General features: G+C 46.3%; 1 protein-coding gene across 1 annotated transcript in view; it reads right to left on the bottom strand.

Moving 5' to 3' along the window:
- Positions 1 to 3,924, bottom strand: part of SUSD4 (sushi domain containing 4) — a 176,379-nt gene extending 172,455 nt beyond the window's left edge. The window contains exon 1 of the mRNA XM_082613264.1: positions 3,843 to 3,924. The gene's annotated coding sequence lies outside the window, so the exon portion shown is untranslated. The remainder of the gene's footprint in view (positions 1 to 3,842) is intronic.
- Between the last annotated feature and the right edge of the window lie 16,861 nt (positions 3,925 to 20,785).

Genomic DNA, 20,785 nt, shown 5'->3' with positions numbered 1-20,785 from the left:
TCCTGGGGAGCTAATTGGTGGATGTGGTGAAGCTTCTTCCCTTGTGCTGCCACGTCTCCTCATTTTACATCGTTCTTGGGTGCTGTTCTTTCGTGCATTCGTCCCCCTTTGCCAGTGCCTTGTTCCGAGTTAGTCCCCTCGGGTATACATAATTCTGGAGGAGGAGGACCGGTCCTCTGCCATTCAGAACCCAGGGAAGCAGCCATGAATGAGCAGGAGACAACCAAACTGTGCTGACAAGCATGGGAGGCTGGCAGACGGAGCAGCTCATCAGTTTGGTTTGCTCTGAATCCAAGCAAGCCCCGCCCCTAGTGCAACTGAGTATCATTTTTCAGGGACTGTTGGCCAGGCTGAAAGTGCTGTGTGGATTGGAACTCCAGTGTCCCATGGCTTCTCCGGCCTCTGACATTGAACTCGCTTTTGTCTTGACCTGCTCATATAAGACCTTGGACTCCCACAAAGTCGCCTCTGGAAGTACCCAGAGTAGGTGCCCCTCCCCACCGTCAGGCTTGTGGGCCATGTTCTGACTCTGTCCCGCTCCCGTCCTCCCGAAAGCCCGTGTGAGAGTCACTGGTGCTACCCAAGTGAGACCCCAGTGTCCCCATCTTCCCACACAGCCACTGCTGCCAGGTTGTATGGTCCTACAGCACAGGGGGCCGTGTGCCCAGAATATGAAACTCCCCTGTCCCCCACTGTGAGCCCTGCTTTGTCCTAGGGACACACATGCCTGCCGTTCCCATTCTTAGGTTCATGGTGTCTCAGACAGGACAATTCCTTCAATCCCTGCCTGCTGCCCTCCACACCCTGCCCTTTATCAGAGGCCAGCACGAATCCTCCATCACACTCAGAGCCCCAGTGCAGTTCCGTTCTTGTGAGCTGACTCCTGCCGGCCCCCAGCTCACCAGACCGGCCTGGACACGTTTGCGTCAGTGAGGGCTCAAGGAAGGACACCCACTGTGGGAGTACATTGGGGTTTTTTAGTTAACATGCTGTTTTGCTTTTAAAAACTGAGATGATAGATAGGTAGATAGATAGATAGATAGATAGATACGTGAGAAAGTTCTTCCTTACAGTAGAAAACCAACAAATAAATGTAAAAGGAATAATGAATTTAGAAAACCAGCACCTGGCAACCATCATCATAATGATAGATTCAGGCCAGAATCATCAATGGATGCTGAAATTAGTGGGTGAAATTTAGAGGAGTATATAGACCAACTCAAAGTATCTCCCCCCAGGATTCGTATTAATTACAAAGTAACCTTACAGAAGGGAAAATTAAGTCGCTTTACTGTGGAGACATCTGGCCTATCCCCCCTTAACCAACTGATCAAAGCTACCATCCCCGGTGATGAAACAAAGGGACAGCAACACGGGCCTCCTAATACGGTGCCCTGAGAAAAACCCAGCACCACAGCTTCGGTGTTACTGCCCAGAGCAGACGTACGACCTGAATGCGACCACAAAGAAACATCAGACAAACCCGAAGGAAGGGTCGTTCTACAAACGTCTGCACTATGAAAAAACGTCAATATCATGAATGCAAAGAGATACTCAGTAACTGTTCAAAAGTAAAGCAGACGGGCTTCCCTGGTGGCGCAGTGGTTAAGAATCCGCCTGCCAATGCAGGAGACACGGGTTCAAGCCCTGGTCCGGGAAGATCCCACATGCCACGGAGCAACTAAGCCCGTGTGCGCCACAACTACTGAGCCTGAGCTCTAGAGCCCGCGAGCCACAGCTACGGAAAACCACGCGCCTAGAGCCCATGCTCCACAACAAGAGAAGCCACCACAATGAGAAGCCCGTGCACCGCAACGAAGAGTAGCCCCCGCTCACCAATACTAGAGGAAGCCACACACAGCAACAAAGACCCAGCGCAGCCATAAATAAATAAATTAATTAATTTAAAAAAAAAAAAGTAAAGCAGACTAAAGTGACACAACAACTGAATAATATAGTCCTGGGTTTTCTTTTGCTATAAAGGACTTTATAGGCAAATTGATGACAACTGAATAAAGTCTGCAGATTAGGGAACAGTACTGTTTCAGTCTTACCCTGTATCAGTACATGTGGTGAGAGAGAAAATGATAAAACCAATATAGTAGAATGTTAACACTTGGGGTACAGGCAGACCTTGCGTATTGGGCTTTACTGGACTTCACAGATATTGTGTTTTTTACACATTGAAGTTTTGTGGCAACTCTGCGTCAGGCAAGTCTATCGGCGCCATTTTTCTAACAGCATTTGCTCTCTTCATGTCTCTGTGTCACGTTATGGTAATTCTTGCAGTATTTCAAACTTTTTCATCATTATTATATTCGTTACGGTGATTGTGATCAGTGATCTTTAATGTTACTATTGCAAAAAGATTATGAAGGCTCAGGTGATGGTTAGCATTCTTAACAATAAAGTATTTTTTAATTGTTATATATGCTCTCTTAGTCATGCTATTGCACACTTAATAGACTATAGTGTAAACATAACTTTGATGTGCACTAGGAAGCAACAAAAATTAGAGTGTCTCGCTTTCTTTGATATTCTTTTTTCTGGAACCAAACCTGCAATATTTTTGAGGTCTGCCTTATTTGAGTGAAATTCTTTGCCCTAGCCTTGTACCTGCTCTGTAAATTGAAGTTAGGTCAAAATTTATTTTTTTTAAATCTGAGTTTTTCTTTGAGATCTCTGAAGGCATGTTTGTATGTTGCCAAACTAGGATTGTGGGAGAAATAGTTGCTATTTTCCCAGCAATAGCTAAATCCAGTCTTCTCCTTGGCTTTAAGGGCACAGCTGGCTTCCCAGGTCTTTGCAAACAGAGAATCATCACTGTTACCTGAATTTAAACCGGTTCTAAACCTTTTCATGGCTGTTTCAAAATAGCTTAGAAAAAGTTGGTGGGGAAATGGGATGGGTGTGGGGTGAGGAGGGCTGCACTTCTAAAAGGATGCACACCCTGTACACCTTGAGCCTCGCTTAGGGTTGTCTGCTCGGCTTCTGAGAGGGAAAAGCTGCAAGGTCAAGGCAAGACCCTCCTTCCCCTTCATGCCAGGGGCCAAGAGCTCCATGTCCACAGATTCCCACAAGCCTGCTCATGACTCACGTCTCAGAGCTGATTTCTTATAGTCCTAAAAATAATTCGAAACTAGCCCAAAGCCACTCACTCAAACATCAGACAACCTGAGGGCACTCTTGCTGGCATCAGGAAACTCAGAGACCTAATTAAACTCTTCTTCCCCTCCCCTCCCTGGGAGCACAGACTAGGAGAGAGCAAATCACAATGGTCAGATCCACGTGGGTGTCTCCTGAGGGGAGGGGGTGACCTCAAATCCCAGCAGAAAAGCAAAGAAGGTGGGAAGACTGTGGGATCCTGGGCTGCCTAAGGCTGGTTTCCAAGAAAGATGAGTCCCTGCTGCTTCTCTCTTTTGTTCAGGGGCCCGCCAGCCCTCTGACAACCGCCCATGTGTCCAGCTGGGGCAGTCCCGCTAGGAGCAAAGAGACCTGGATATCTGTGCTAGAGACAGGCTTCAGAGCAGTATGTGGGCCGTGGCAACTGGAAAAGACTATTTTCAGTTGAATCTGCAGCAATCTACCATTCCCCTCCTATGTGGGAGGGACAGATATAAACCAGGAATGGGGCAGTTCTCCCAAGCTTAGTTAGGAAGTGACCTCAGGGTTGGACAGGAGGAAGTTATTGGACTAGAGTCCCCACCTCAACCCCTCCACCCCACTGTCACGTACCCTGAGTGAACAGGAAGTGCTTATACACCTGGCAGGTATGCAAGAACACTTCTTAGTTTTGAATCAAATAAATAACATCGAGGCAACATTCAGTGTTCATTGTGTACCTGCCTCGTTCCAGGCACGATGCTAATCGCTCCAGGAGATGATCTCTTTTCGTCCTCCCAACCGTCTATGTGGTAGGTATTATTAGTCCCATTTGAGAGTTGAGGAAACTGAAGCTGAGAGAGGCAATTTCCCAAGTCACCTTTGAGAAAGTGGAAGAGCAGTTAAGTTTGCAATCAAACAGGGAAGCCAAACAACCACATGAAATATTAAACAGCAGTAAAAGAGCTCTTTGGAGAAGGGTTTCACCCTAGACTTTGTCCATAACCTCACCATTTTCAAGGCTTCAGTCATCTCCATGCAAGGCCCCCTAAACCTGTAGCTCCAGGTCCAGCCTGTCTCCTGTGCTACAAAAATTCCCTAAATGCTTGCTGTCTGCTTGCTGTCTCCTCCAGGTTGCCCTCTCTGGAGCTCACACTCAACCTGGCCAAAACTAAGCTCACCATCACTTCTATGTTCACCCCAGACTAACTCCTCATCCGATGTGTCTATTTCTGTGCCGTGACACCATCTCCTAAAGACAAAGGTTTGAAATCTTGAACCTTTCCATCACTGTTCCGTTATATGCTGTCTGAAATACTTTTTTCTCATTCCCCTTCCTCTCCCATACCTGCAGCTCTTCTTTCACCAATCCTCCCTCACCCATCTAAGGAAATCTGGGCTCTCTTTTAGCAGAAAAATATGATAGAACTCCTTCCTCATCTATCCACCAGTGCCTAAGAATAACTTTTTGAAAGTTGATCAGTCAGAAAAAGGAATGTCAAATCCTGGATGCTCACTTTACCTAGATCCAATTTTAATGATTCACATACATACCTGTATTATCTAAAGAAAATGGGATGAGGATACTCAGCGTGAAGAAAAAAACATTTTTTTAGACTCTACCAAGCCTTGTGCCAGGTGCTTTCACATACATTATCTAACTTAATTCTTATAACAACTCTGCAAGTTAGGTACGATAAAACTCACTTTATAGACAAGTTCAAAATCAAGCTCAAAGGGTAGGAGGGAGGGAGATGCAAGAGGGAAGAGATATGGGGATATATGTATATGTATATGTATAGCCGATTCACTTTGTTATAAAGCAGAAACTAACACACCATTGTAAAGCAATTATAGTCCAATAAAGATGTTAAAAATTAATTAATTAATTAAAAAAAATCAAGCTCAGGGGGCTTCCCTGGTGGCGCAGTGGTTGAGAGTCCACCTGCCGATGCGGGGGACACTGGTTCATGCCCCGGTCCGGGAGGATCCCACATGCCGCGGAGCGGCCAGGCCCGTGAGCCATGACCGCTGAGCCTACGCGTCCGGAGCCTGTGCTCCGCAACGGGAGAGGCCACAACAGTGAGAGGCCCGCGTACCGTAAAAAAAAAAAAAAAATCAAGCTCAAAGAAGCTGAATAACATGCTCAATCATACACCTAGTGAGCCTAGAAGCCTCTCTCTTCTCTTTTACAATCTCTCCCTAAGTGATCTCACACAGATTTAAAATATCATCCATAAGCTGATAATTTCCAGCTTCATGTCTACAGCTCTGTGTTCTGGACCTCTTACATCCCCCCTTAAATGGCTAATCCACCTCGATAAATTAACGTGTCCAAAACCTAAGTCTTGGATTTCCACCCCCCCAATAAAATAGTTTCTCCAAGGCTACTGAAACTTCCACCTCATCCCTACCACTCTCTCCCTTGCCCTCCATGGTCCAGTAACACGGGCTGACTTGGTATGACTTAAACATGGTCATCTTATTCTTGCTACAAAGAGTATGTATTTATAAGGAATATCCTTCCCCCAAATCTTCCTTCTAGCTTTTTCCTTCACCGCTCAGATCTCTCACCTCCTCAGAGAGTTTCCCTAATCGTCTAGCTCAGGTAGCCTGTTGGTCCCACCACTCTCTGTCCCATTATTCTATTTTCTCCTCGGTACATATCAGGACATATGTGAAATTAATTTTTAAAAATATGTTGGTTCTCTCCCCAGACCATTTAGTATGCTCCATGAAGGCAGACACTTTATTTCTTATACCCCAGTTCCTAGTATAATACCTGACACAAAATGGGTGCTCAATAAATATATGTTGAATCGAAGAATGAAAGAGTTTCAGAATAAGAATTGAACACAGGCTCATGTAAATGAAAACCTCATGCTGGATGAAGGTTGAGTGACTGTTACTTGTCTTGGAAATCACAAGATGAGGCAAGTTCCTAGGTGTGCATTAATTTCATTAAACCCTTTGTAGCCAGTTTGATCCTAAATAAGCTAAGGTCATTGGTGGGTAAGGGACAGGGGCCTGGGGGCTGCCATGGTGTTCCATAGCCAGTGTCCCCTTGAACGATCCATGCTTCCATCTCCATGCCAGGATGGCTATTGTGACATGGATTCAAACCTCTAATTTCACCCTGAGGTAGACACTACTAGCCTTCCCAATAGGCATTTCCATCTTCCTAATGTCAAGTTTAATTCATGCATCTACCATGAGCTTGCCATGTGCTTTGGGGAAAGCTGGATACTTCCTTAATCCCAAGGGTCTATAGGAGTCTAAGCCAGTCATGGTGGTCCCATTCCCCTTGCCTGTGACTGGCTTAGGCATGAACATGGTATGTGGTCCTGGCTAAGGACACATGAGGGGAAATCTGTGTGGGGCTTCTGTGAAAGATCCCTTCACTTGCTCAAGAGAGACACAAGGAAAGATAGTGTCTTTTCTTCCACAAGAGTAATTGTGTTATTGTGTCTGAGTGTGGCACAGTGGAACTAAGGCAGTCATCATGAGCTCACAACAAAGCTCATGTGTTGAAAAGGGCAGAATAGAAGTATGGACAGAAACTGGGGCCTTGATGGTAGATGAGCCACTGAATTAACCAACCCCTGCAGCACTCTACCTCGAGATCTCTTTTTACGGGAGATGATAAGGACAATGGTCTTTACTGTCCAAAACATTCTGAGTTGACGTTTCTGTTTCTTTCAGCCAAAAGCAGGCTCAAGGAAACATGCCCCGACGAGGCTTTGTCGATGTACTTCTTGGCTCTGTTTCAGGCCTACATCAGTCAAAGTCAAATTGTTGCTGCCTTTAGCAACAATTGGTCACATCTGGTCCTCGGTCCTGAACTAGCCTCACTATGTGGAATCCTTCCAGATCGAGAAGAGCCACAGGAAATAAATAATTTTGACATATTTATTGCACTTTGCATTTTATAGAGGTTTCAGTATTTCCTTCTAGATGCTTAAGCATCTAGTATGTGCCAAGCATGGCACAAGCAGCATGATATAGCTGTGAAGGAAACAGACAAGATCTGTGTCCTCATGAAGCCTACAAGGTAACAAGTACAATAATTTCAGATTGTGCTGAGTGATGTGCAGGAAATAAATAAGGCAATGAAACAGAGAGTAACCAACTAACTGCAGTAGGAAGACTTCTTAAGACCTGATGGTCAGGGAAGGCCTCTTTGAGGAGGTGACCTTTTCTCTGTTGTAACTTGCATCTATTTTTTCTATTATTGAAAAATGTACCTAACGTAAAATTTACCGTTTTAACCATTTTTAGTGTATAGTTCAGTAGCATTAAGTACATTCACATTGCTATCAACTATCATTACCTTCCATCTCCAGAATTTTTCATCATCCTAGACCTAAATTCCATATCCATTGAACACTAACTCCCCAGTCCTCTCTCCTCCCAGCCCCAATGACCACCATTATGCTTTCTGCCTATGAATTTGACTACTCTTGGTACCTCACAGAATTAAAATCATACAATATTTGTCTTTTGTGGCTGGCTTATCTCACTTAGCATATGTCCTCAAGCTTCATCCATGTTGAAGCATGCATCAGAATTTCCCTCCTTTTTAAGCCTGAATGATATTTCATTGTATGGATACACCATTTTGTTGATCCATTCATCCATTGATGATGAATGCTTCAGTTCAAGAAGGTGACACTTGAAATGAGAGCTAAAGAATGAAAAGAACCAGCCATCCAAACCCAAAGAATGTACAACACTGAGAGCGGACCGTAGTGTAAAATATGGACTTTCAGTGATTATGATGTGTTCGCATAGGTTCATCATTGTAACCAATGTACCACTCTGGTGGGCGATGTTGATAATGGGGAAGACTGTACATGTGTGGGCACAGGGGGTCTATGGGCAATCTTTGTACCATCCCCTCAATTTTGCTATGAACCTAAAACTGCTCTAAAAAAAATAAAGTCTTAACATAAAAAAAAAAAAAAGAGCCAGTCACAGAAATTGCCAAGGGACTGGTTTCTCGGCAGATGGAGCAGCAAGGATAAAGGCTGGGAAACTTCTAATCTTTCCTGAAGACTCAACTCCAATGCCAGCCCCTCTGCAGTTTTCTCTCACATCCCTGAGCAGCTGGTCACTCCCTGTCTGTGCTTCCAAGGACTTTTACCTGTATTTATCCCATCGCACCATTGTCTCTCCTACCAGGCTGTGGTTCCATCACCCTTCTGAACACACATTTTTTTTTCCCCAAGAGCTGTAAACAACTGCAAAACGGTGAATTTGAGCTGCCAACAAACTGTGAAAATGATGGATTTGAGTTTCTCTTTACTTTCAGTCCCATAAGGCAGAGGAGATAAGGAACACGATGAAACAGCAAATGCAGGCGGAGGAGGAAAAGAAGCAAAGGGCCTGCGTCAGCTCCTGGCTAAGCCTTGAATTTAGAGCCACAGCTTCCTGGAGCTGGGAGGGATATTGCAGATCCTGTAATACAAGGTGTTCGCCTTGTTCTCGGGTGAAATGTTTTGTGCACGCTTCCTGGATGGACACGGAGAGGCTGGGAGAAGAGCAGGCTCTTAGCAGTCCTGAGAGGTGGTTAAAGCAAGTTTTCAGTGCCCCTCTGTATTCTCCTGGTGACCCATCGGCTGGAGGACCTCACATTACTCCACGGTTGGTGGGCTTCTGGGGCAAAGGGGTCCTTGCAGGGCCCCCTCAGCTCATACCTGCAAGGGCTGCAAACAACCCTGGGTGACTTGCTGTAAATCTTTGCTAACAGGAAGCAAAATGACGGTTACTCCCATTGCCCCAAAGATCCTGGGTCCCAGAGAGAGAGAGAGACTTGGTCTTACTCCAGAGGATGCCACCCCATCAGCTGGGAGAGGGTCGCTGATGGTGCGGAGGCCCCAGGTGCACTCTAGCGGTTGGTGGGTGGGCAGACCATCCTGAAACTGGCTGTTCAGAGGTGGCCCCTGTGCTTTGCTCGTCCACATGGCCTTGAACTTGTCAGAGCGGCCACTGCGCTTTGCATGAACTTGCCGTCTACATCCCAAGCCATCCTTCTCTGACTCTCTGTCACAAAGCTGATTAACACTCTCTCTCAGAATAATTCCCAGGCCCCTCAATCCCTTTCAAAAGCTAATTTCTCCCTTTACATGGAGCACACTTTTGTGGGGACAGAGGATATAGAGTAAAGCCAATGCTGAATTCTCAGAAAATGACCAGACGTTCGATCGATATGTATGCAACCCTCACATAGAAATAGGAGGATGTTCATCTTTTGTTTATTGACTAGTCAATCAAAAAACTACTCAGAGTCTATTGTGTGCTCAGAACTAGACATTTTGGAAGAGACGGCACAGCCTGACATGGTCCTGGCCATTCACAGAATTATCAACCTGCTGAAAATGACTAGCACACGTGAGAAAATGAGAGAGAAATTCAATGCTATTGTGTGTGGCCCTAACCCTTTGTGCATAATTACAGGCTGCCGTCCATCCCTGGGAAACACACCCTTTCTATAAGATGGGTCTCCCTCGGAGTATTCTTGAAGGTGAACGAACGAGGCACTGTTCTTCCGAATGTGGCATTCCTGCCAAACTCTCTAGCATATTCGTCATCTGAATAAATCTGATCAACAAAGGATACTCTATACGCCTTGGAGCAAACACCAAGTACGGATGCTGCCTGTGGACCCTGAAGACGGACGGTCATCTCAGTGACAGCTCATTATCACATGACCTGGAAAGCCAAGGTTGCCAATGTCCCCGCCCCTCACCAGGCGGGGGGCCACGTCCCCTTGCCTGTGGGGATTCCCAGGGTGGCGGCTCTGTGTCTGTGGCTACGGCTACACCAGGCACAACTGCCGATTGTTCCCCTGGGGCTGACCTCATACATCTCACACTTTTGTCCTCTGGGCTGCTGGGCATGTCCTTTGGGGTTTTCCCATCAGAGCTGCCATCTCTCTGCAGTGGCTCCTGCCCTTCCCCTCTTCCTCTCTTCTTGGGGGAATCACAAGGTTTAGGGAAAAAATAGAAGCAATTCCTCTCTAAAGAATTCCACATTGGGTTATTTGTTCCCCCTGTGACGGGGCTCAATCACAGCCACCACCTCTGCCCAGAGTTACAAATGCAAAGGAACCCAGAGAAGGGAGAAGTCTGTGTGGAAGGAAAAGGGTTGGGAAGGCTGCCTGGAGGAGGCACCTGACTGTGTCTTTGACATATTGGCATGATTAGAAAGAGAGGGGGAGGGGAGACCCCAACAGGGTGAAGAGCTGGGGCAGATCTGAGCAGGGTGGGGGGGGCAAGATGAGGGTGACCCCAGGGGCAGAAGGGCATGGAGGAGCCTGGTGAGTCCAGGGCAGAGGGCCAGGCGAGGAGGTGAACAAGGTCCACTCCCCAGCCAAGACTGAGCACTTACTACGGGCAGGCACCATGCTAGGTCCTGGGGACAGAGCAAGGGACAAACAGACAAATCTTACTGCCCACCACATGGGAATGGGACGGAGCTTATATCCTAGTGGGCAGAAGCATTCTAGGAGTAAAATAATAAGTAAGTTATATAGTATTTAGAACCCGATCAGTGCTATGGAGGAGAATAAAACAGGGAGAGTGAAAGGGTGAGCTGGAGGGGCTGAGGCGTATCAAAATGTAAATGTGGGGTTTCCCTGGTGGCGCAGTGGTTGAGAGTCCGCCTGCGATGCGGGGGACACGAGTTCGTGCCCCGGTCCAAAAGGATCCCACATGCCGCGGAGCCACTGGGCCCGTGAGCCATGGCCGTTGGGCCTGCGCGTCCGGAGCCTGTGCTCCGCAACGGGAGAGGCCACAACAGTGAGACGCCCGCGTACCTCAAAAAAAAAAAAAAAAAAATTTTTTTTAAATGTGATGGTTAGAGAAGCCCACACAGAGATAACTGACATTTGAGCAAAACTATGAAGGAGTTGATGGGGTGAGCCATGTGAGGAGCTGAAGGAAGAGTAATCCAGCCACATGGACCAGCAAGTGCAAAGGCCCAGGGGTAGGAGCTAAATCCACACATCCACAGAATAGCAAAGGGACCAACATGGCTAGCGTGAAATGAGCCAAGAGAGAATAGGAGATCAAGTTAAATGTCATGGGGAGGTGGATTGTGTAGGGCCTTGTAGACCCCTGGAAGTGCTTTCTTTGCCATTTTATTGTCCTCTGAGTGATATAAGGAGGGATTTAGCAGCTCTCTCTGATGGCTTAGTTGGCAAGAGGGGGGGGGGCAGGGAGGTCAATTAGGAAAGAATGCAACAACGAAGGCAAGCGGTCATGATGACGAGGACCAGTGTGGTGGCCGTGAAGGTGAGACACGGTGGAGGCTGGGTGGTGTTTTTTTTTTTTTTTTGGCCACATCGTGGCATGCAGGACTGAACCCATGCCCCCTGCAGTGGAAACATGGGGTCCTAACCACCGGACCACCAGGGAATTCCCCTGGGTGTGTTTTTAAAGTGGTCTCAACAAGCTGGCTGTAGCCGATGATATAGCCTGGGGTGTAAGAGAAAGCACTCCAGGAAGACGCCAAGGTTTTCCACCTGAGTAGTTGGAAAGAAGGAGGTTCAATTAATGGTGATAGTTACTTGGCTGGGGAGGGGAAAGGACCTGGTGGGAGGGGTGGAGTTTCAACTATAGAGACTCTGATTTTGCCTTACAGGCAACAGGAAGGATTTTAGTGTTTGTGACGAAATGAACGTTCCAGAAAGGCAAATCTGGCAGTAATATTTAAGAGGGGCTAGAGCAGAGAAAGACCTAAGATTAGGGACTCTGCTTTAATCTAGACATGAAGTGATATTTATGGGAATGAAAGTAGAAAATCTATGTAGAACGCAAATGTGCAATGGAGTCTTTTTTTTTGAGACCCTCTAAAAACAGCCCCAACCTTCCCATGTCCCACAGTAGGTCCTATGCCCTCCCTGACGTTTCTGTGACTTCAAAGCCTTACGTCTGTACAACCATTTCTCACGCTGTCCTTTGAACACTGATCTCGCTCGGTCTCACTTCTTGGAGCTGGTACCTTTTCTCTGACTTGGGAGGTGGGACATCCCCTTTTCTTGATTTTTCTCCCAAACTACTCACACAGGAAAGCAGGGGGTAGTCAGCCTTACTGAAGATTTGTAGGGTCACGATAGTGGCATGGGGTGTTGAGAGGTGACATTGCACTCCTGCCCCCAGAAAGCTTAAGGACACCTTGTTCTTAAAAAGCTGCTCCACTGCATCTGTCTTAACACGTGTTCTCACTGGTGTGAGTGACAGACCCCAAATGACAGCAGCTTGGAGTCAAGATAGAGGCTCATTTCTCTCTCACGTGACAATGCCGAGGTCAGGAATCTGCTGTGCCCCCAGGGCTGGTGTGGCCTCCCGTGGTGTCAGGGCCCAGGATCCTCCTGTCTTCTCGCTCTGCCGTGTGGCCTCCATTCCCGAAGCCTTCTGAAGGGAACAGCTGGCCGCTGGAAAGAGGAAGGTAAGAGCCCACCCCTCCCTGGGAGGGAAGTTCCCCCAGGCTGCCCGTACCTCTTCCTCTTACAAACCACTGGCCAGAAGGAGGGCGACAGGTCATATCTGATTGCGAAGGGGGTGGGATTTGCAGGCGGGATTTATTCTGGGAAGTCATGTACCCACTGAACATTTAGGGATTTTTTTTTTTTTTTTAACTAGAAGAATAGAGGAAACTGGAGACTGTTGATAAGCCTCCCTCCTTGGAGCCGTCTCACTGTCTAACTTCCCGGGACCCCCTTCCCCAGCCCAATGACTCCACACTTACAGCCTTGCTTTCCAGCCAGACACACCCTTTAACTTGAATTCCTAAAGCAACACTGTTTTCTCCTGAGAAGGACTTTGTGCCAGCCTCTTCAATTAATGCTTTTTCTCCCAACCCACAAAAGAACAGCCATTTGAAGAAAAGAGCGACAGAACTTGGGATGAAGAAGAGAGAAAATTTAGGTCCCTGCCTTTGGAAACAGGAAAAATAGGAGTCACTCTGCTGGAAGTAAGGTCACTGGGAAGGAAGAGTGTAAATAAAAATAAACAACAAACTTACGGTTACCAAAGGGGAAAGGGGAGGGGGATAAATTAGGAGTTTGGGATTAACAGATAGACACTACCGTATATAAAATAGATAAACAACAAGGACCTACCGTATAGTACAGGGAACTATATTCAATGTCTTATAATAACCTATAGTGGAAAAGAATATGAAAAAGGAGATATATATATATAGATATATATAGATATATATATATAACTGAATCACTTTGCTGTACACCAGAAACTAACACAACATTGTAGATCAACTGTACTTCAAAAATATATTTATATATATAGGTGGGGAGGTGGAATGGGGATGGGAAGAGAGTGCATTTCTAGAGGAAATGGTTATACAAGGTTTGGACATGATAAATTAGAGGTAAGGGTGGCATCAAGGTAAAAATGTATTCCACGTTCTTGAAAATGTAGAAGAAAATATCAGGTAAAAAGTCAAGCTGAAGGATGGTTGTAATTTCTATATGCCTCAGCTTTCTCATCTGTAGAGTGGCGGTAATAATAGGACCTCTTACATGATGTAGAGCGTGTAGCACAGGGCCTGCACACAGCGAGTGCGGGGTACGTATTAGCTGTTACTGCTTTCACTAGGTGCAAGTCATCAGCTAGCAGGAGGCAGAATGTGCTCACCTAGAGGGATGTTTGAGAAAGAAAAGAGATGAAAATCTCTCCTTGGGGGTCAACCAAGCGGGAGGGAGGAAGAAAGAACAGGAGAGGGAGGAGAAGAGGCTGGGAAAGTGTGGGGCTGCTGAGGCTTTGAGAGGAGGGAGGGTCAGGAGTGGGTGATCTTTTTTTTTTTTTTTTTTTTTTTTTTTTTTTTTTTTTCTTTTTGCGGTATGCGGGCCTCTCACTGTTGTGGCCTCTCCCGTTGCGGAGCACAGGCTCCGGATGCGCAGGCCCAGCGGCCATGGCTCACAGGCCCAGCCGCTCCGCGGCATATGGGATCCTCCCAGACCGGGGCACGAACCCGTATCCCCTGCATCAGCAGGCGGACTCTCAACCACTGCGCCACCAGGGAGGCCCAGGAGTGGGTGATCTTTAGGTCAAACGCTGCAGTCAGACCTGCACGAGGGGGACTGAGGCAGAGACCCCGGGTTCAACAAGCAAGTCATCAGGACACTTTGCAAGGGAATTTCGCTGAGATATTAGACACAGCAGCCAAGACCACAGAGGATAAATGAAGACGTGCTGGTATAAAAGAAGGGCAAGGGCGGCACAGATCTTACGTGGCCACTGAGACACAGGAGCCAGGTAGCTGGGAGTCACAGTAAAACAAGGCTGGAAATCTGCCAGGTCGATGGGAGAGATAACTCAGCCTGGGTGACACTGGGGGTTCCAGCGTGTCCACCAATCACTCAGGATAGCAGGACCGAGGGATGCGTGGACAAGGACTCCACAGGGAAGGGTAGAAACCAAGCCGAGCAGCAGGCTTCAGCTCACATTCCAGCCCCCCTGCATCTCTTACCTTTTCGATTCTACACACAGGCAATTCTGAGGGTTGGCCAGCTGGTCTCAGAGAAGCAGGTGCTCCTTTGTGGCTGCTCCTAGGTCCTCTGCATAGTGATGCCACAGGGAAGCGAGTTTGAAATTGATGGGGGTTTTCTGCCAAAACTGTTACCCAACTTGTTCCAGTCACAATCTACTCATCACGTAGTGATTCAGAAATATGGCAAAGCAACCCGACAGAGACCCATATTCTTTCTTTCCCTCTCTTTGGTGTCTTAGAGGTGATGAATAAGAATCTGTCACATTATTTATGATAAAACGCCACACATATACTCCCTTTGACATTCAAATCTCGACTTAAATACCATGAAACATGCCTGCCCTATTTAAAGGATGGCTTCTCTGAAAGCGGTTAATTCACCGTTACCTCTACGTGACCAGGTGTAATTTGTGAGACCAGAAGATTCTTTTTCCTGTTTAAAACAATGAATGGGGCTGAGATGCTGATTTGTTTGGTAGCTGCTTTAGGCTGCCAACTCTAGATGTTTTCATCTTTTATCTAGGCTGGTGTCTGTTTCAGAGTAAAAACAGCCAGGAGCAGTCAGTAAGGTAAACACATGCCAAGTGAGAACTTTTGCCAAGAGAGGAAATCTTATCTAATCCATGTAGGACAAAGATGTGCTGGTGGACCAGCCCAAGTCCAAGGGTAGGCTTGAGGTCCAAGGGGAAGGCTGAAATGGCCTGGAGGTCCACAGCCTTGCCTCTGCCCTCACAACCAGCTACACCAATCAAATTGCTGTACAAAGCCATGTTAGTTCAGGCCTTCTGGGAAACCGATACCAAGATGGCAAGAGATTTTTACTTGGGAAAATGTCAGAAGGACAAAGGAGAGGGAGCGGGAGAAGGAAAGAGAGCCTACAGATGATGGCACAGGTCTGGCCCCCGGGGAGGGGTCAGAGAGGAGGAAGGCTGAGGTGGGAAAGTCTCAGACTTCAGCTCCATTCTAAGAAAGCTTCTGCCAAGCTGATGGGAAGTCTCCGAAGCAAAGTGGCTCATCGAGGGAGTCCCCATCCTGCAGGAATGGGCATGCCACAGTCCTCTGCCTTGCACAGTCATTGACTGGGACCAGCCCTGGGGAAGCCTGGCCTCCATGTCGGTGCCACGTTGGATCCCGCTGGAGCCATCAGTCAACCTTGCTACCCCCAGTGGAAGATCTGAGCAACACATTTTTATGGCTGCCAGGCAGACAATTCGCAAAAAGCCATGTCTAAAAACCCTGGTAGGGACTTCCCTGGTGGTGCAGTGGTTAAGAATCCGCCTGCCGATGCAGGGGACACAGGTTCATGCCCCGGTCCAGGAAGATCCCACATGCCGCGGAGCGGCTGGGCCTGTGAGCCATGGCCGCTGAGCCTGCGCATCCGGAGCCTGTGCTCCGCAACGGGAGAAGCAACAACAGTGAGAGGCCCGCGTACCGAAAAAGAAAAAATAAAAGGGTTAAGATGATAAATTTTATGTCGTGTATTTTGTCACAATTAAAAATTTAAAAAGAAAGAAAATGACAGAATAATGTCAAGCAAACTATGTCAACATATTATCTCAAAACACCCACCTTAGCCAGGAAAAAAAAAACTAATGTTATGCATCTCCAAGTGCAAAATAAGAAACATATAACTTCAAAAGATCAGTTACAATAATATCAGATCAAACTGAAGAAGATAGATAAAAGTCAGGCAATTAATAACTAAAAGCCAAAATGCCTCCTGTAATTGCATAATGGCTCATTTTCCCTGCTGCCTAGAAATTGTCAGCCCTGTGTTTGGAACCAATGAAGCAAAGGAAACAGAAAAGGGAGCGCTTTGGAATAATTCTATTAGTAGGTGCATCGTAGCATTTCAGATGGCACACAGGCAAAGTATACAGTCAAAATGTCTCCACAGCAGGCTGATAAATCTACAGATGTTAGTGACTGTGTTCAGTAATTGTATTGGTAGGAATCCCTGAAGAAAGGAGCTTGGAAGAAGCATGTCTCTTTTGCAAAGAAGTACCAAAACTAACCACAGGAGATGAGATATTCAAAGTGGTAGATGGAAGCATCGAAACAAATAGTATCAAAACCCTTCATAAATGTAGGGATTGATAGTATAGCTGCAGTGACAGGAAGGAATAAGTGATGTACATCAAGCATTTATTCTGAAAATCGTGTGACACCAGTAATACCTTATTTTATTCATAGAGAAGCCTTCATATGAGCAATTTTACCTATAGGTCTGAATTTATTTTGAATGATACTATAGAAGTGGTGAGCCTAATGAAATTCAGGCTATACTGTCCCATCTGTTTTCAGCTTTTTCTACATAAATGGTATCACAATACCCATTTCTGATGTTTCATGCTGAAGTGCATTGGCTGGCCAGGGAGAGAATTGTGTCAGGAATTTATGGACAAAAGGAAGAATTAAAAATTAATTTATGAATCATTCATACTATACAGATATACTAAAAAATAGTTCATGACTTTCTAAATGATTTAACGAATAAGTTTGAGCATCTGATAGAAATTAATTAAAAATTATAAGAACTGCATGAAAACATATAAATGTGGGTGGACAAAGTTTATGAATTCAAAGCAAAATTTACCTTTTGATAAGTGGGGTTAATGTGATTTACTGGTGATATTAATCAAGACTAATATATGAATCCTAAAAATGATTAAAGACCAATAGAAGAATATTTGTGTAGGCTTAAGGAAAAGCTTCATTATTATTTAGAAATACTAATATGATCAAATTTGATTGCATTCTAAACCCGTCCACATTATCATAAGATACTATATTTGGTAATGAAAGAAAAAGAAAAGCTGCTGGATTTAAATAAAGAATCATCTTACCCTTAAAATACAACTTAAAGAGATCAAATTATATAAATTCTGGCTAGTGGCGAGGGGAAAGTTTCTGCCCGCTGAGGAATAAAAGACATTATTCTGCCATTTGCTACAACATATGTGTTCCAGTGCTAACTATTAAAATCTTGATTAAGATATATGTGCAGCCATTTCAAATATAAAACCCAATATTAAAAAGTCAGTTCGTGAAAGCAAGATCAAGTTTCTCATTAAAGATTATTTTCAAAAAGTAAGACTTTGTATTTCATTTTCTAATCACAAGTATATAATATACAGAAAAATATAATATATGTAAATGTAAATCCCCTCCTGTTTACTCCAGTGAGCTACAGAAATAGAATAGCATCATTTTCTATGTGTGCAATCATGTAAAAAATGCTGGGAAGCAATGTTTTAATATATTATATGCACTGTTTATACTCAAAAGAGTACTACGGTATGCAGCTTTCCCCAAACTGACTCAATCGTAGAACTTTTCTTGCATGTAACTGGTTAATGTCTTATGGACCACTAGTGTTTCATAGAACACAGTGTGGAGAAACTGAGGTGATCTAAACCGCTCACCACACAGATGAGGAAACTGGTGTCCATAGAGGGGAAGTAAATTGGCCAAGGTCGTATCAACGTTTTCATATCTCTGAACCACCCTGTGGGTTCAGAGTTGAATACATTCTTGGATGATGTAGAATCTGCTGATATTATATTGAAAGCAGAGCAAGCAATAGCATTTGGAGTTTTTCCAGAAAGAATCTCTCAAAGTTCAAGTGGAAGTTACTTTGTGGAAGATCTTTTCTTTCTTCCTTCTTTTTTTTTTTCTTTTTTGCATCTCTCTGCTTTCAAATCATTTGCTCTTTTACATGGCTTCCCCAAAGAGGCAATCAAATTAGGATTGGGATAAACCCATAAACAATTCTTTATTGCTTTTTCTTAATAATGACCTGTCATCATTTTAACTTCAGCTCCCTAAGAAATAAAGTTGCATTTATCCTGTGGTCTCCTGTTTTAGAATGCCCAACCTCATTTTCTATTATCATGTAATTCCTAGGACTGATTTGTGTTGTATACATACGTGTTTTTTTAATCATTCGGCTAATTTGGCTAATCAAATACCCTATTTTTTAAAGATTTTACTCCTTTAATCATCCAGCAGTTGGAAACATGGACAGCCACTGCAGAGTTCCTGAGCCCTGAGATTCCACAAACCCAACATGTGAGGTGGGGAACACAGGCCAGAACCTTCCAGCTTCAGATCTCCAATCCTCATTTTTAACTCTTTTTCTTAGACTTCCCATAAGACTTAAAAGAGAGCCATATAGTCTGTATCTTGGCCCTTGTCACATGTTGGGTGTTATAACTGCCTTGGAGATGGGGTGACAACAGGACATGTATTGGGCCTTCTCCTCACGAGAACTGAAGCAGGACTGAGCTGAGAGAGGGGTAGGGCTGTGACAAAGGCACAACAAAAGCCTCAGCCATTCCCACAGGGAGCTCTGGAGCTGGGACAACCCTTCAGAGTTGTCCCCAGCTGGGTGAGTGTCCCAGGCCTTTGTACCCCTACATTGTCCAGTCATTGCATGCCATTTAGCCCCTGGAAGGGGCATGAAGTTGGGCGAGGCAACTGTCTACTGTTGAGGGCAGTTCCCAGTCCTCGGCGGTAAAGTAGCAGCAGCGAGGGGAATAAATCCTTCATTTTAGAGGAGGCATCGGGAAGTACAGCACAGCATTCGCCACCGTGGAGCTGCTTTTGACTTCAGGCCATCTCCTGGCCAGGTAAACACTCACCAGCAAATGCGTGGGCTCCATGCTGTAGCTGGAGAAACGTTCTTCAGACCTGCCAACCCCCCCAAATGAAGGCAAGTACCACCACCTGGAACCAGGTTGTGTGGCTCAGTGCGAAGTTCAGGAGACCTGGAAATACCAGATGCTCTGCACAGCATAACCCGTGGTTATGGATGCCAACTACTGAGTCAGTCCCCCTGTCCCTTGCCATATGGTATTTCTAGATCCAGGGTTGTCTCACTGTGCTTGGGGATCAGCTCCAACCCTTTCCTCTGGGAAGCGCTGTGCTCACCAGGAAGAGCTGTAGTCACCTCCAGAGTAGCGCCCTCCAGGCAGGTACCCAAGCAGCATCAGGCACCCTGGGATCCCACTGCACAAAGCTGTGCTGTCCTCTCTCCCTCTTTGGCGTTTGTCGTGTAGGTACCAAAGCAGCACTGACCTCTGCCCCGGACTCTCTGAAATGTTTAAGGAAACAACCTTCAGTCTTTATCTGCAGCTCTCTCCTCTTCTGGCTCCACCACTGGACTCAGTCCTTGGGGACGTGGCTGGGACATGCGTCCGAGTGACAGCCCCTGTGCTATGCTATGCGGTGCAGCCTCGCTGCTGACATCCCAGGTTCTGGATTTGAAGCCGGGCTCTGCTGCTCACTACGTGTTCCCACTCAAGTTACCGAAACTCTCTGTGTCTCCCCTTCCTCACCTGGTAAAAGAAGACTTAATACTTCCTGCTTCAGAGGTGGGAGAATTTTAAAAATTAATACATGCCGCATGCTTAGAATAGCGTGTGGCCCAGAGCAAACATTCAGTAACATCACTTCTTTTCGGAATTGCCCTACCCTCCAAGCACTATCCCAGGCCTGGCTAACTGATCTCTTCCCTGAGGATTTCTCCCCAGCAATTCCTCAGTCCCTTAGGCAGATTTCTGATTGTCTGGCCTCTTGGCACAGTCATGAGCACAGAGCAGGCCCCAACTGCAGGCAGCCGGGTCCATAAGCACCCTTGGCACCTCTGACCTAGTACCAAGGGAGACCCACCCCCAGCCCTGGCTCAGCGGACCTCCCAGACAGGCAGGGAGCCCAGGTCCCTGAGGAGTGTAGCTATGTATCTTCTGTACTTCCTGCGGCACAGAAACAGCACGTCTCTCTTTTCAATCGCCCTTCCTCGCTTTCTAATCATTGCCTGTGCCGTGTACGTTCCCCTGGGCCTCTCGCTGCCCGCACGCCTCCTCCCTCCGGAGCTTGCGACTGGCATCAGCAAGACCCTGCCTGGCCCTGCGGTCCCCTCCCACACGCAGTGGGGCCCCTGTGACTGTTCTCAGCTGCCCGTCCTCTTGCCAAAGTGCAGCCCTGACTCTGTCCCTGGCTGACTTCGGTCCAGTCACTTCCCTTCTCTGGACCCAGCAGCTTTACTTATCCCTGAAAGCTCAGAGCTAAGCAGGATGATTCATCGGCTCCCTCCAGCCCTAGCAGGACATCGCTGGGGACAACAAAGCGCAGAGGCGCGGGCTTCAGGCGCGGGCTTCAGACACGG

Source organism: Mesoplodon mirus (assembly GCF_964341445.2).
Source record: "Mesoplodon mirus genome assembly, chromosome: 3".
In the NCBI taxonomy this organism is placed as follows: Eukaryota; Metazoa; Chordata; class Mammalia; order Artiodactyla; family Ziphiidae; genus Mesoplodon; species Mesoplodon mirus.
Note: the sequence above shows the minus strand (reverse complement) of the source record. Positions and strands in the feature narration are given on the sequence as shown.